Here is an 11,901-nt window from a genome sequence, read left to right as displayed (position 1 = left end):
AATGGCCATCATCAAAAAAATCTAGAAACAACAAATGCTGGAGAGGGTGTGGAGAAAAGGGAACACTCTTGCAGTGTTGGTGGGAATGTAAATTGATACAGCCACTATGGAGAACAGTATGGAGGTTCCTTAAAAAACTACAAATAGAACTACCATACGACCCAGCAATCCCACTACTGGGCATATACCCTGAGCAAACCATAATTCAAAAAGAGTCATGTACCAAAATGTTCATTGCAGCTCTATTTACAATAGCCAGGACATGGAAGCAACCTAAGTGTCCATCAACAGATGAATGGATAAAGAAGATGTGGCACATATATACAATGGAATATTACTCAGCCATAGAAAGAAACGAAATTGAGTTATTTGTAGTGAGGTGGATGGACCTAGAGTCTGTCATACAGAGTGAAGTTTATCTTTTAATATACCTATTGTCTCTTCAGCTGAATTTGCCCAGCACCCCTATAATTCTGAAAGTAACAACATCCAATAATAAATTCCTATTTTGTCACCAAATATAAGAGAAGCACATAGTCTAAATGTTCTGTAGAATAACTAAATCAGAAAAGGCCTGGAAAAATTTTGTTCCATCCTCTTCCAAAAAGAGGATGATTATTTAACCTCAAACTTCAATAATGAAGATTTTTCTAAGTTAAAATTTGTCCTATTTTCTTGATATTAATGCTAGGGAAAATAAGTTAATTTGAGGAAAAAGGAAGTGTTTGTGTTTAATTTCTTGGAAATATCATAATTCTACATAGATCTTAATTTAGAAATTATACAGTTTTGATCATTTTACCTCATGGCCTCATGAAGCTTGAGCTTCATTTATCTGAAAACTGTTTAATCAATTTTTAATAGAAAAAATAAATTAAAACCTAAGGAGAACAGAACTCACATTCAGCATACCCTACACAATTATTTCAAAGTAAGTGCTTTTTGAATGAAATTTGAGAAGTAACTGTTTAAATATTTAAATATCTACTGAAGACAAAAATACTTCTAAGTATGCACTTAAGATGAATCTTTCTGAGTAACACTGATTTCTAGTATGTCATTATTAACATATGTTGTAAAGAACCTAGAACAGAAATGTTTGAGTGTTTAAGAGTTTTTAAGTATGGTATATAGGCTTCCTACTTCAAAAAAAGGATATAATGATACACCATCGGAAAATTCACCAGCTTAAATATATGGGAAATCTAAAGGATTCTCTCAGGGAAATACTTTTCCTGATGGACAGATGAATCAAGTCACAAACGTTCCCTTTGCCACCTCTGGATTACACAAGAGTCTTTAGTTTCCATATCCATAAAACTAGAAACCATTTGAAGTGTAGGTAGGTTTCAGGAAATTATAACGCAACTCCTCACAAACTCTTCATGAAATTTCCTATTGCATACTTGACAGCTGGATTTTTAACTGTAAAATGAGTTTCAAACTGATGAAAAATGCATGAATTTATTTCTAAATTATTAAGTGGAAAAATGGTGTGCAAGTAATTAATTAGTAAAGGACATTTTAATATTCTCTAATGGTAAAAGTATTAGACTGTGCTCTCTTTTATTGCATTGCATGATTTGTAATGTGTTCTACCACAAGCTCACTTTGTATATAAAACTGAGGAATTTGTTTCAGCCGGATTGCCAATGGAAAGAGAATTGAGGAAATAAGTCACAAAGGCAATGTTAATAAGGGGCAGAAATTCAAGCTCTGATAGTACATTCTGTACCTGGATATAGCAGAGAACTTTCCAATTAGAGCCAACAAGTAGAAAGCTGATATCTCCAAGCTGAGATTTATAGGGAGAGGTCAGCAGCATGTAATGAGAATTTGGAGCACATACATCCAGCTGTTAACACCTTTAGTATAAGTATAGCTTCTAATGGCAAAAGCTAATGGCTCCATGACAATAATAAATAATAGTGAGAGAATATTCTGGCCTCAGGCCTCAGAAAAAGAATGGGTGGCATTATACGATTTTCACTAACACTACCTGAAGGAGGACTTCTAAAGGGGTAGTTTCATTCTCCTAAGAGCATTAGCTGCACTAGAATATGGGAAATAACAATAGGCAAGAAACAACCTTTTAGTTGAATTCCATCCTTTCCTCAATGGAATTTACATCCAGGCATGTCCTTGCTGGAAAGAAAGGAGGGAGGGAGGGAGGGAGGGAGGGAGGAAGGAAGGAAGGGGGGAAGGGGGGGAGGGGGGAAGGGAGAAAGGAAGGAGGGAGGGAGGGAAAGAAATCCCTGCCCAGGTTCCCATCACTCACTGTATACCATGCAATAAAAATGTAAAAATAAATAACACTTAAAAGCATTAGAATTCACTTCTTTGTGTGTGCACCTACCAGGACAGTCTTGGAGCACTCACAATGTGTACAATGTGTAGGCAGACACCTGGAGTTGTGCCCTGCACAACCTACAAGGTCATTTACAGGTAGCCCTGAAGCAATATTTAAGAACATGTACTCAGGAGCTGGCAGATCTGGAATCAAGTGATCCTAACCGTATGACTGTGGGCATGTTAATGAAACTGGTTAAGTTTAGTTTCCATATCCATAAAATGGAGATAATAATATTAGCCACCACCAAAGGTTACTGGAACAATAAATGCAAATAAAACACATAGGACACTGCCTGGTAGATGTTAGTGAGCTATAAAACTCAACTGTTGTTATTATTATCACATACCAACTTTTGTGGTTAAGTGCCACAAAAATATATGGAGCTATGTGCTGTTGACACATTATTGAATGTGAGACACCTGGAATTTCAGGCTTTAAACTCTATTGCTAAACATTAATTAACCATATCACTTGTATTTAACCCCTACCATGAAAATACACACAATGTTACGTGTCTTTGTGATCTCATAGTAACTGATACGGTTAGCAGTCCACTAGGGTCTGATGTATCTGTAATCTTGGCAACCACACTGCACAAACTGCACAATACCAAGTGCCACAGCTTCCCCAGAGCCCAAGAAAACAGAATAGAGTAGAATTGATAACAGCAAATATAAGCACAATGACGTATTAACCAAGAAGACAGCCTAATTCTGTAAAAAGAAAATAAAGTACAAGCATGCTGTAGACTTTTTTGAGCATTTGTATGAGCACCAGGAAAACATACTTGGAAGTCTTGTTATATCGACCCCAAGATTGACAGCAGAATTATTATTCTTCAGTGCAGCCAAGGCCTAGAAGTCAGGTATATTATTAACAGCAGAATGGATCCTTCACCTTCAGGTAACTTTCATACAAACCCTTGTCTCTTCCTAATGCCAATGCCTATCAGCCCATTAATCACAGCAGCTTCTTTCCACAGCTCTCTCTTCAAATCTTACTCCCCAAGTGTGTCTCAGCCCAAATTGTACCTGTATTTAGTTGCTACCTTTCAGTTGAATTCCATCACACTGCTGGCTGCTCCTCTTGGCATTTTACAAATGAAAAAGAAATCTGCTGAGTTATTCCAGTTAGACTGCAGTGTTTCTTAACCTGGAAGGTTTTTGGAGATTTATTTGGCTGTCACAACTGGGAGGGTGCTACTGGCTTCTGGTGGATGGAGGCAGTGCCAGGACTGTGGCAGGCATGGGAGGTGCCTGGGGCTCAAAATTTAAGGAGGCACTCACTCACCCTTAGGGTCACCCAGACACAAGATTAAAGCTCATAGGGCCCTGGGAGTGAGTGCCTCCTTAAAACTATGGCTTACCTTCCTCCCTTGCCTCCCTCTAGTCCCAGTCCTGGGTTGAGGGCAGGGTTGCCTCTAAACATCCTTATAAAAGGAATTATCCAATCCAAGATATCAATAATACTGAGGCTGAGAAACCCAGACTGGTTTAAAGAATCTAAAGAAGATCAGGGTTGGAAACATGATTCCCTCCCTTTTCCACTTTAAGTTACAAATTTTAAATCACACTCTGTTAAATCTAACGTCTCTAATAGTGAAATAATACCAAATTCTACCAGGTAGCTTTAGTCCATTTGACTCCCATCCACATAGCCTACAATGAAGTTCAATTAACTTGACCGTTTCCTTCCTGGCCTTTGTAATTAGGCCCCAGCCTTCCCTCTGCTGGTGCATCTCTCACTCACCCTATTTACCTCTAAGGGGCAGATGCAAGGGTACCTTCCCAACAAAATGTGACTCCTCCCTTCTCAGATCTGTTTCTCTCTCTTGTGTATCTTTCTCTGTATCTTATATTACACTATAGTCATTTATTTGCCTTTTTAATTCTCCCTATCCCTGACCTACCCTGCCCCACCCACACATATGAACATGCACACAAATACACACACACTGACTTAACCTCCCTACAGTCATGAATCAGGTTTGCTTTATATTTACTTTCCCGAGAACCTCTATGTAGAACAGTGCTTTGAACATGTAGAGAACTCAATATATGTTTTAACTGGATCAACGAGGCAGTTATATACAGTAACACATAATAGCATGAACCATAATATTTCCTGTTGGCTATCTGAATCTAAATATAACACTGTGTTACTAGGCCTTGTCGAATCCAGTACCAATTTTCTTCTCCTGGCAGATGTGTCCATCTATTTCAAGTTTGAGATCCCAGAATTCTTGAGGTTTGTGTTCAGTAGGTAACTGACTTGACATTTTGCTATAAACAAAAGCACAGAATGGAATGTATTTTCTTCCCAAAGACCTGTTCTAGCAGCAGAAGAGCTTATGTCTTTGCCTGAGCTATGAGCCTAAACCCAGGAAGAAAATAAATCCAATTCCTAATAAAAGGTGAAGAAATAGCCTTGTAGTATGTCAAACTCTTCAGGAAGCCAAACTGATGCAGCATGAAAACACATTTCCATCACCCTCTACCTCACCCTCAACCTTAAAACTAGTCTGAATTCAAAATTTCTAATTTTGAATTTTAACCAAAAATAAACTGACTACCTAAGTAATTAATACATAGCTATAAATATCTTCTATTGAAAAAGAATACAATACATATACAATCAAATTTCCCAGCTATTTGTCCTCGAAACAAATATCTTACATATTTAGTTTCTAAATATGTGATTTGACAAAAAGGAAATTGAAGGCTTTCCCTAATGGATACCAAAAAACCACTGATTTTAATCATTTAATCCTCTTATCAGAGAATTAGCTTAATGTTTAACTAGCACCTGGAAAGACACAATTCTAATCTTACAAGTTTATTACGAAACAGTTACCGTGAAAAAATCATTGAAGATTAAATGCATGTATATTCCATGAACATAACTTTCAAAACTCGAGGTAACAAAACCACTATGTTAAGTTTTCTCATAGTGCTAGCTGATTCTATGCTAAGTAAGAATCATTTTCACTGTTTAGTCCATAGCCATTAGTTGGGAGAAAGGAGCTGACTTATTTGGAGCACCCAGTAAAAGCCAAGTAACCTCCATGTGTGTTTCATTCAACAGCTGCAACAACCCTGCTAAGAGAGGTTTCACCACCTGCCTTTTACAGATAAGGAAACAGCTCCAAAGATGTTTAGCAAGGTGCCAATTTTCATGACACTGGTAAACAGTGCTTCGTAAGTATTATCTTCCAACTATGTCAAAATACTGCTATCTGAAGAATGTTCTGTATTACATTTTAACCTATGAAAGGCAGAAAATCTCATATTTTGAGTGTTCCACTAGTGAACCAATATATGCCACTTGATGTTAAGCATAATAACGTTCAAGGTAAAGCAAGGACTAGGAGCTTCCCAAAGAGGAAGTGCACCCCATCAAGGAAATAGACCGCAACAGGGAGCCATCCTTCTGCTGGAGTATCAGTGGTGTATACAAAGAGAAGGATGGGGGCTTCCCTGGTGACCCAGTGGTTGAGAGCCCGCCTGCCGATGCAGGGGACACGGCTTCGTGCCCCAGTCCGGGAAGATCCCACATGCCGCGAAGCGGCTGGGCCCGTGAGCCATGGCCGCTGAGCCTGCGCATCCGGAGCCTGTGCTCCGCAACGGGAGAGGCCACAACAGTGAGAGGCCCGCGTACCACTAAAAAAAAAAAAAAAAAAAAAAAAAAAGAGAGAGAAGGATGGGAGAGCCATGAGGTATCACAATTCCCACAAAGTTAATCCAGTTCTCACTCCTTTGTTCCTTGTTTCAACAACTGATGATCTGGGCCTACGGTGTGAGATACTTTAGTGACTACTGCATAGCATAGAAAGGTGTAAACGTGTTTTTCTTCAGAAAGTTTACATGCAATGCATAAAAAGTTGAAAAGTAAGATAATATATGAGTTCCAAAAACATTATTCAATCAGGGAATGCTATGAAAATTCAAAAGGGAAAACAGATTATTCTAGCTGGGGTCATCAGGATAGGCAGTATTGAAAAGGGTGGAATTTGAACTGCCCTTGAAGGACAGGCTAAATATTAATAGATACAGACTGCAAAAGAAAATATACTAAATTCAGAGATCAAAAGTTTGGATGCAGAAAGGCATATAAGCATATTTGGGAAATGACAATAAAATTTGAAGTTGAAGAAATTCTACACAGGCACACATTCTTAAATGCTTTGTAGCAGAAGGTTTTTATAGCAACAACTTATAAATACCATCTATTACTTTCATTTTAAAGTTGCACATAAAAATGAATTTATTTCCTTTCATTTTATTACTTATGAGTAGATAATTTTTGTAGTTTAATATGTAATAGGTACACTGGTCATAATATAATATTTTAAACAAGTATGAGAAGAGCATGTCATTTTATTTTTTTTTACACATCTTTATAGATTTTATATGATATTTATATAATCACATATGCATATATTATATATGTACTTGTATTTTGTGGGTTTTTTTGTTTTTATTTTTACTTCTTTATTGGAATATAATTGCTTTACAATGGTGTGTTAGTTTCTGCTTCATAACAAAGTGAATCAGTTATACATATGTTCCCATATCTCTTCCCTCTTGCGTCTCCCTCCCTCCCACCCTCCCTATCCCACCCCTCCAGGTGGTCACAAAGCACCGAGCTGATCTCCCTGTGCTAGAGCATATCATTTTAATAGTTAGACATATAGCTTCTGGATAGAAAATCTGATTATAATTTGAGAAATCTGAGTTCTCCAAGTATTGTTCTATCACTGTATAATGCTGAAATGGAGACAGATAGATACAGTTAGATGAAAAATGTTATGGAGTGAATGTCTCTGTTCCCCCCAAATTCCCAGTGTGAGGATATTGGGAGGTAGAACCACTGGGAAGCAATTAGGGTTAGATGAGGTCCTGGGTGGGGTGGTCCTCAGGATGGGATTAGTGTCCCTGTAAGAAGAGACCAGAAAACCATATCTATCTGTTCCCTCTCCCTTTCCTGTTCCCGGTCCCAATCTCAGTCACACGTGTGCATGCATCATAGGAGGCCACAGCAAGACAATGGCCATCTGCAAGCCAGGAACAGGGCTCTTGCCAGAAATCAAATTAGCCAGCACCTTGATCTTGGACTTCCCAGCTTCCAGATTTGTGAGAAATAATTGTGTGTTGTTTAAGCCACCAGTTTATGGTATTTTATTATAAAAGCCTGAGCTAAGACAGATAAATAGGTAAGTAGGCCAACTAACAAACAAATTGTTATATAAATGAAGATAGAGAAGAGTCTTTTGAGAATCAATGTAGTCTTTAAAAGTTATTTATATCTCTAACCTAAGTATGGGAAAATTTAATCTGAGTGCTGGGTGGGACATTAATTAATTGATTCATTTATTTATTCAGTTATTATTTACTGAGGACATCCCATATGGTAGGCCCTAAGCTAGGTGCTGGGTTAAAATACACACACACACACACACACACACACAAAGAAATGATGTGTTTTTTTCCTCACTACATAGTGGAGGAAATAGACATATAAGCATATAATTATAGTCAAATGTGATACAAGCTACAGCGGGGTAGATTAAGTTCCTATGAAAGCAATAAATGTTTCCTATGGGACTCTGGCATGATTTCATAGAGGAAATGAGAATTGAACAGAGTCATGAAAGACATTCAGTTAGAGAAGAAGTCATTTCAGATATAAAGAGCAGAATGTTCAAAGGTATGATTCCTGATGTAGCAAACAATGGCCCTGAATCATTGGATGCCTGATCAGAAAGGGCAGGAATCGAGACTGAAAACATACGATGGTGCTTGACAGCAAAAGGAAGGCTACAGATCACAACAGTAAAGGGAGGTCTATATAGGTTTTTAAGCATGAGGAAGATATGATTAGATTTGCTTTTCAGTAAAATTGCTTTGAGGGCAATGGGGAGAATTACAAAGTGCAGGGAAGAACTGTGGAGTAGTTCAGGTAGAAGATGGTAAAGATACCGACTAAAGCAGTGGCCACAAGAATGGGAAGAAATGTTGGATTCAAGGTTATAGCTTGAGTCTTAAGGGTTTGATGAAAATGTGGTTTTACTAGATGGTAAGAAATGTCAAGAACGACCTTGTGTTCCCAATGTGGAAGACTGGGTGGATATTAATGGATTTGCAATACTGGCACAGCATGAATGGAAGAACATCATACAGGCAATGGCCATGCAGGACTGCAGCAAGAGATCAGTCAGGGTAAGGGCTGTAGACTCAGAAACCACCAGCTTAGAGGGTGGAGCTGAAACTCTGAAGACAGACATGTCACTGAAATTATGAGCAAGTCAAGAGCAGAGGTTTTGGAAATAAACAGTGTTAGGTGATAGAAAAAGCAAAGTCTGGGGAAAAGACCAAGGCGGGGAGGAAGACTGCCTAAATGCACAAAAATGTAAAAAAAGAGCAGGGACTGAGTAAAGATGACAAATTTATCCAGAGAAAGTCCCCATATTTAACCTTACTTTCTCTGAAGCTTTGTGAGCAAAAATATTTCATTACTTCAAGGTAAGAAGTTTTTCCTCAGGAAGCTACAGTTTCTCTCTAGAAAAATTAATGACAAACATCAGACACTAAGATAAATAAATAAAAATCAAAAGATTGGCACATACACTCACATATATAGATAACTGCATGATAACACGGTTTACATAAGAAATGGATTTGCACTTTACACAGTGCAAGAACTCTAAACAGTGGCCTATCAAATTTTATGAACTTCTGAAGGAATTTATTTAAATTTTTCTAATGAAACAAAAAAAGAATGGATTTTGTTTCCATGGTTGATGTTGTGACATAATGCCACAGGAAATTACTTCTGGTTTAAATCACGAACTGTGCATAAATTCTCTTGGGTTCCAGGTCAATGTATGAAGCACAGCATGGTGTAAGTGATATGAGACCTATGGGGAATTGCAAGATTAGCTTCCTTTCTAATGAGGGAAAAGTTTTATTTACAAGATAACTCAGCTGAAGTAATAACACGAATTAATTTATACCCTCTGCATTTAAAGGTCAAGTACTTCTCTCCATGTTCTTGAGACTAGAAGAAACCAATATTAAATAACATTTATAAATGTTATAAGAACAAAGTCTCTTGTTGGTACACACTGAGCTCCCATATAACATATATTCAGATGGAAAGTTTAAACATGTTTTACTCAGTGTCAAAGGAGTTAAAACTGTCCTTGTTCCAATTTATATCCCTTTTGCTTTTACCAGACTTGCTTTCCCTGTTTTTCAATCTGAACAAGTTGTCATCAGCTGTGAGCCTGAATCCAGAGGCAACATTCTGAGCTCAGGAGCATCCTCTAATACACTGACAGCAGTATATTCATTTCTGTGACAGAACTGGTTGCTGGCAAGCAGCAGGAACTCCTATGTTTGAGTCAGGCTCTTTCTCCTGCGTATCTGTTATGTGACTGTGAGTCACTTAAAGTCCCTCAGTTGTATTCATCCGTAAAATGGAGAGAATTATCGCGTTGATCCACCTCACTGAATTAACGAGATGAATCAATGAAAACACTGGGTTGATCGTAAAACACTGTACAAATGAAATCATGGTTAGTTTTATTTATTCATTTTTAAGTTACCAAGGGCCTGGAAATAACCCAGAACACAACTGCATGTACTAATTTGTAGGGAATTAGGTTGAGTCCAGACCTTCACTTTTATGTTACATGCTCTTCTCTTAAGAAACAAACAAAGCAATAAAAAAAAAAGCCAAAAAACAAAAAAACCTGAGGAACTTAAAAGGACAGAGAAAATGAGTCCTTGAAATGTTTAAGGCTTTCCTAGAAATATTTAGGCAACGAATGACACTTTCTTCTGTAAAATGCTCATGATTCTACTCCTATTATCTGTAATTACACCTACTAACATATTCTGCTTTTACCTCCTTTTTGCTCCTCCCATATAATACAGTGTTTCATACACAACAGACTGTCAATAAGTATATGATTCATTGCAACAGGAAAATTTTCAGGTGTAAAATGTTACATAATATAGCTCAGTCAATGTAATTTTTTAAAAACATCTGTCCCTCTACAAATGCCCCAATTTCTTTCCTTTTAATGGCTGAGTAATATTCCATTGTATACATGACTAGAGACTGTCATACAGAGTAAGGTAAGTCAGAAAGAGAAAAACAAATATCGTATATTAATGCATATATGTGGAATCTAGAAAGATTGTACAGATGAACCTATCTGCAACGCAGAAATAAAGACACAGACGTAGAAAACAAACGGACAGACACCAAGGGGAGAAGGGGGGGGTGGGATGAATTGGGAGATTGGGATTGACATATATACAACTACTATGTATAAAATAGATAACTAATGAGAACCTACTGTAGAGCACAGGGAACTCTACTCAGTGCTCTGTGGTGATCTAAATGGGAAGGAAATCCAAAAAAGAGGGGATATATGTATACATAGAGCTGATTCACTTTGCTGTACAGCAGAAACTAACACAACACTGTAAAACAACTATACACCAATTAAAAAACAAACTGTCTCTTTAGGTAACAATTCTACCATTGAAGTATATTTTTTATATAAAGCAAATTATATTAAAAAATGTTTTTTCCAAACTGACAAATTGTTTTGTTTCTATTTCACCAATCTATATTAGGCACATTTGCTACTGCCTTCCTTTCTTTCAGTCTGCTTCTCAATGATGATAAAGGAACATACCTAGGTAGACCTGCTAGGTAGAACATACCTAGGTACCACATGATCCTAACCCCAGGCCATAGCCAATTAGACCAGGGCTTACATCGAGTGAGAAGGAGAAAGAAATAACTAATACTTATTGAGTAGCCACTATATCCAAGGCTCTTGCTTTTTACTCTTCACATGCAGTCACTCATTTAACCCTCATTACAACTGTGAGGTAGTGAATATTATTATCATCCCCATTTACAGATGAAGAAATTGAGTCACAGAAAGTTTCCCAAGATTACAAGGCTAGCAAGATTTGGAGGTGAGCTTCAGATCCAGCCAGTCTAGCTGCAGAACCCAAGCTCTAACCATTGTGGCATGCTGTCCTTAGATAGTATACCACCATACTACCATCTATAGATGAGGCAAAGACAATTTTATCTTCTATCTCAAGAATTTGAGGTGATGCATGGAGAGACTGAGTCAGTTGGATGGTGTTGGACACTAGAAGTGTGAGGTCATTTAGCACTGCAAGAGAAAGGAAAATCGGTAGGCCATGGGGGAAGGTCAGGGCTGCATTACTCTTCCAGCCAGATCTAACTATACTTCCTGAAATTAGGCTCGAAGAAAATCCCCTGTGTTTCCAACTTGAGTTAATTTGTGCAAGTCTCTGTCCTTTATAGTATAAAAATCCCTCCACTGAAAGCAACTAAAAAATTGTACATAAAACAGGAAAACTAGAAGAAAGTAAGAAACATCCAGAAAACGAAACTAACTGAAAGTGGAAACCAAGTGGTTAAGAAGAGTACTTTATTCAGGTTTCCTCTTGGGACATTTGATCAACGAAGTAGACTTGGACATGGGGTTTCAC

The 11,901-nt window shown here is 37.6% G+C and overlaps 1 protein-coding gene across 6 annotated transcripts in view; it reads right to left on the bottom strand.

The window, feature by feature from the left end:
• Positions 1-11,901, bottom strand: part of SLC16A7 (solute carrier family 16 member 7) — a 175,189-nt gene that overhangs the window by 133,738 nt on the left and 29,550 nt on the right. The gene's annotated exons all lie outside the window — the stretch shown is intronic.

The sequence above is a fragment of the Delphinapterus leucas genome, chromosome 11 (genome assembly GCF_059928025.1).
Source record: "Delphinapterus leucas isolate spDelLeu-1000000601 "Yukka" chromosome 11, BTC_Dleu_Yukka2, whole genome shotgun sequence".
NCBI lineage: Eukaryota > Metazoa > Chordata > Mammalia > Artiodactyla > Monodontidae > Delphinapterus > Delphinapterus leucas.
Note: the sequence above shows the minus strand (reverse complement) of the source record. Positions and strands in the feature narration are given on the sequence as shown.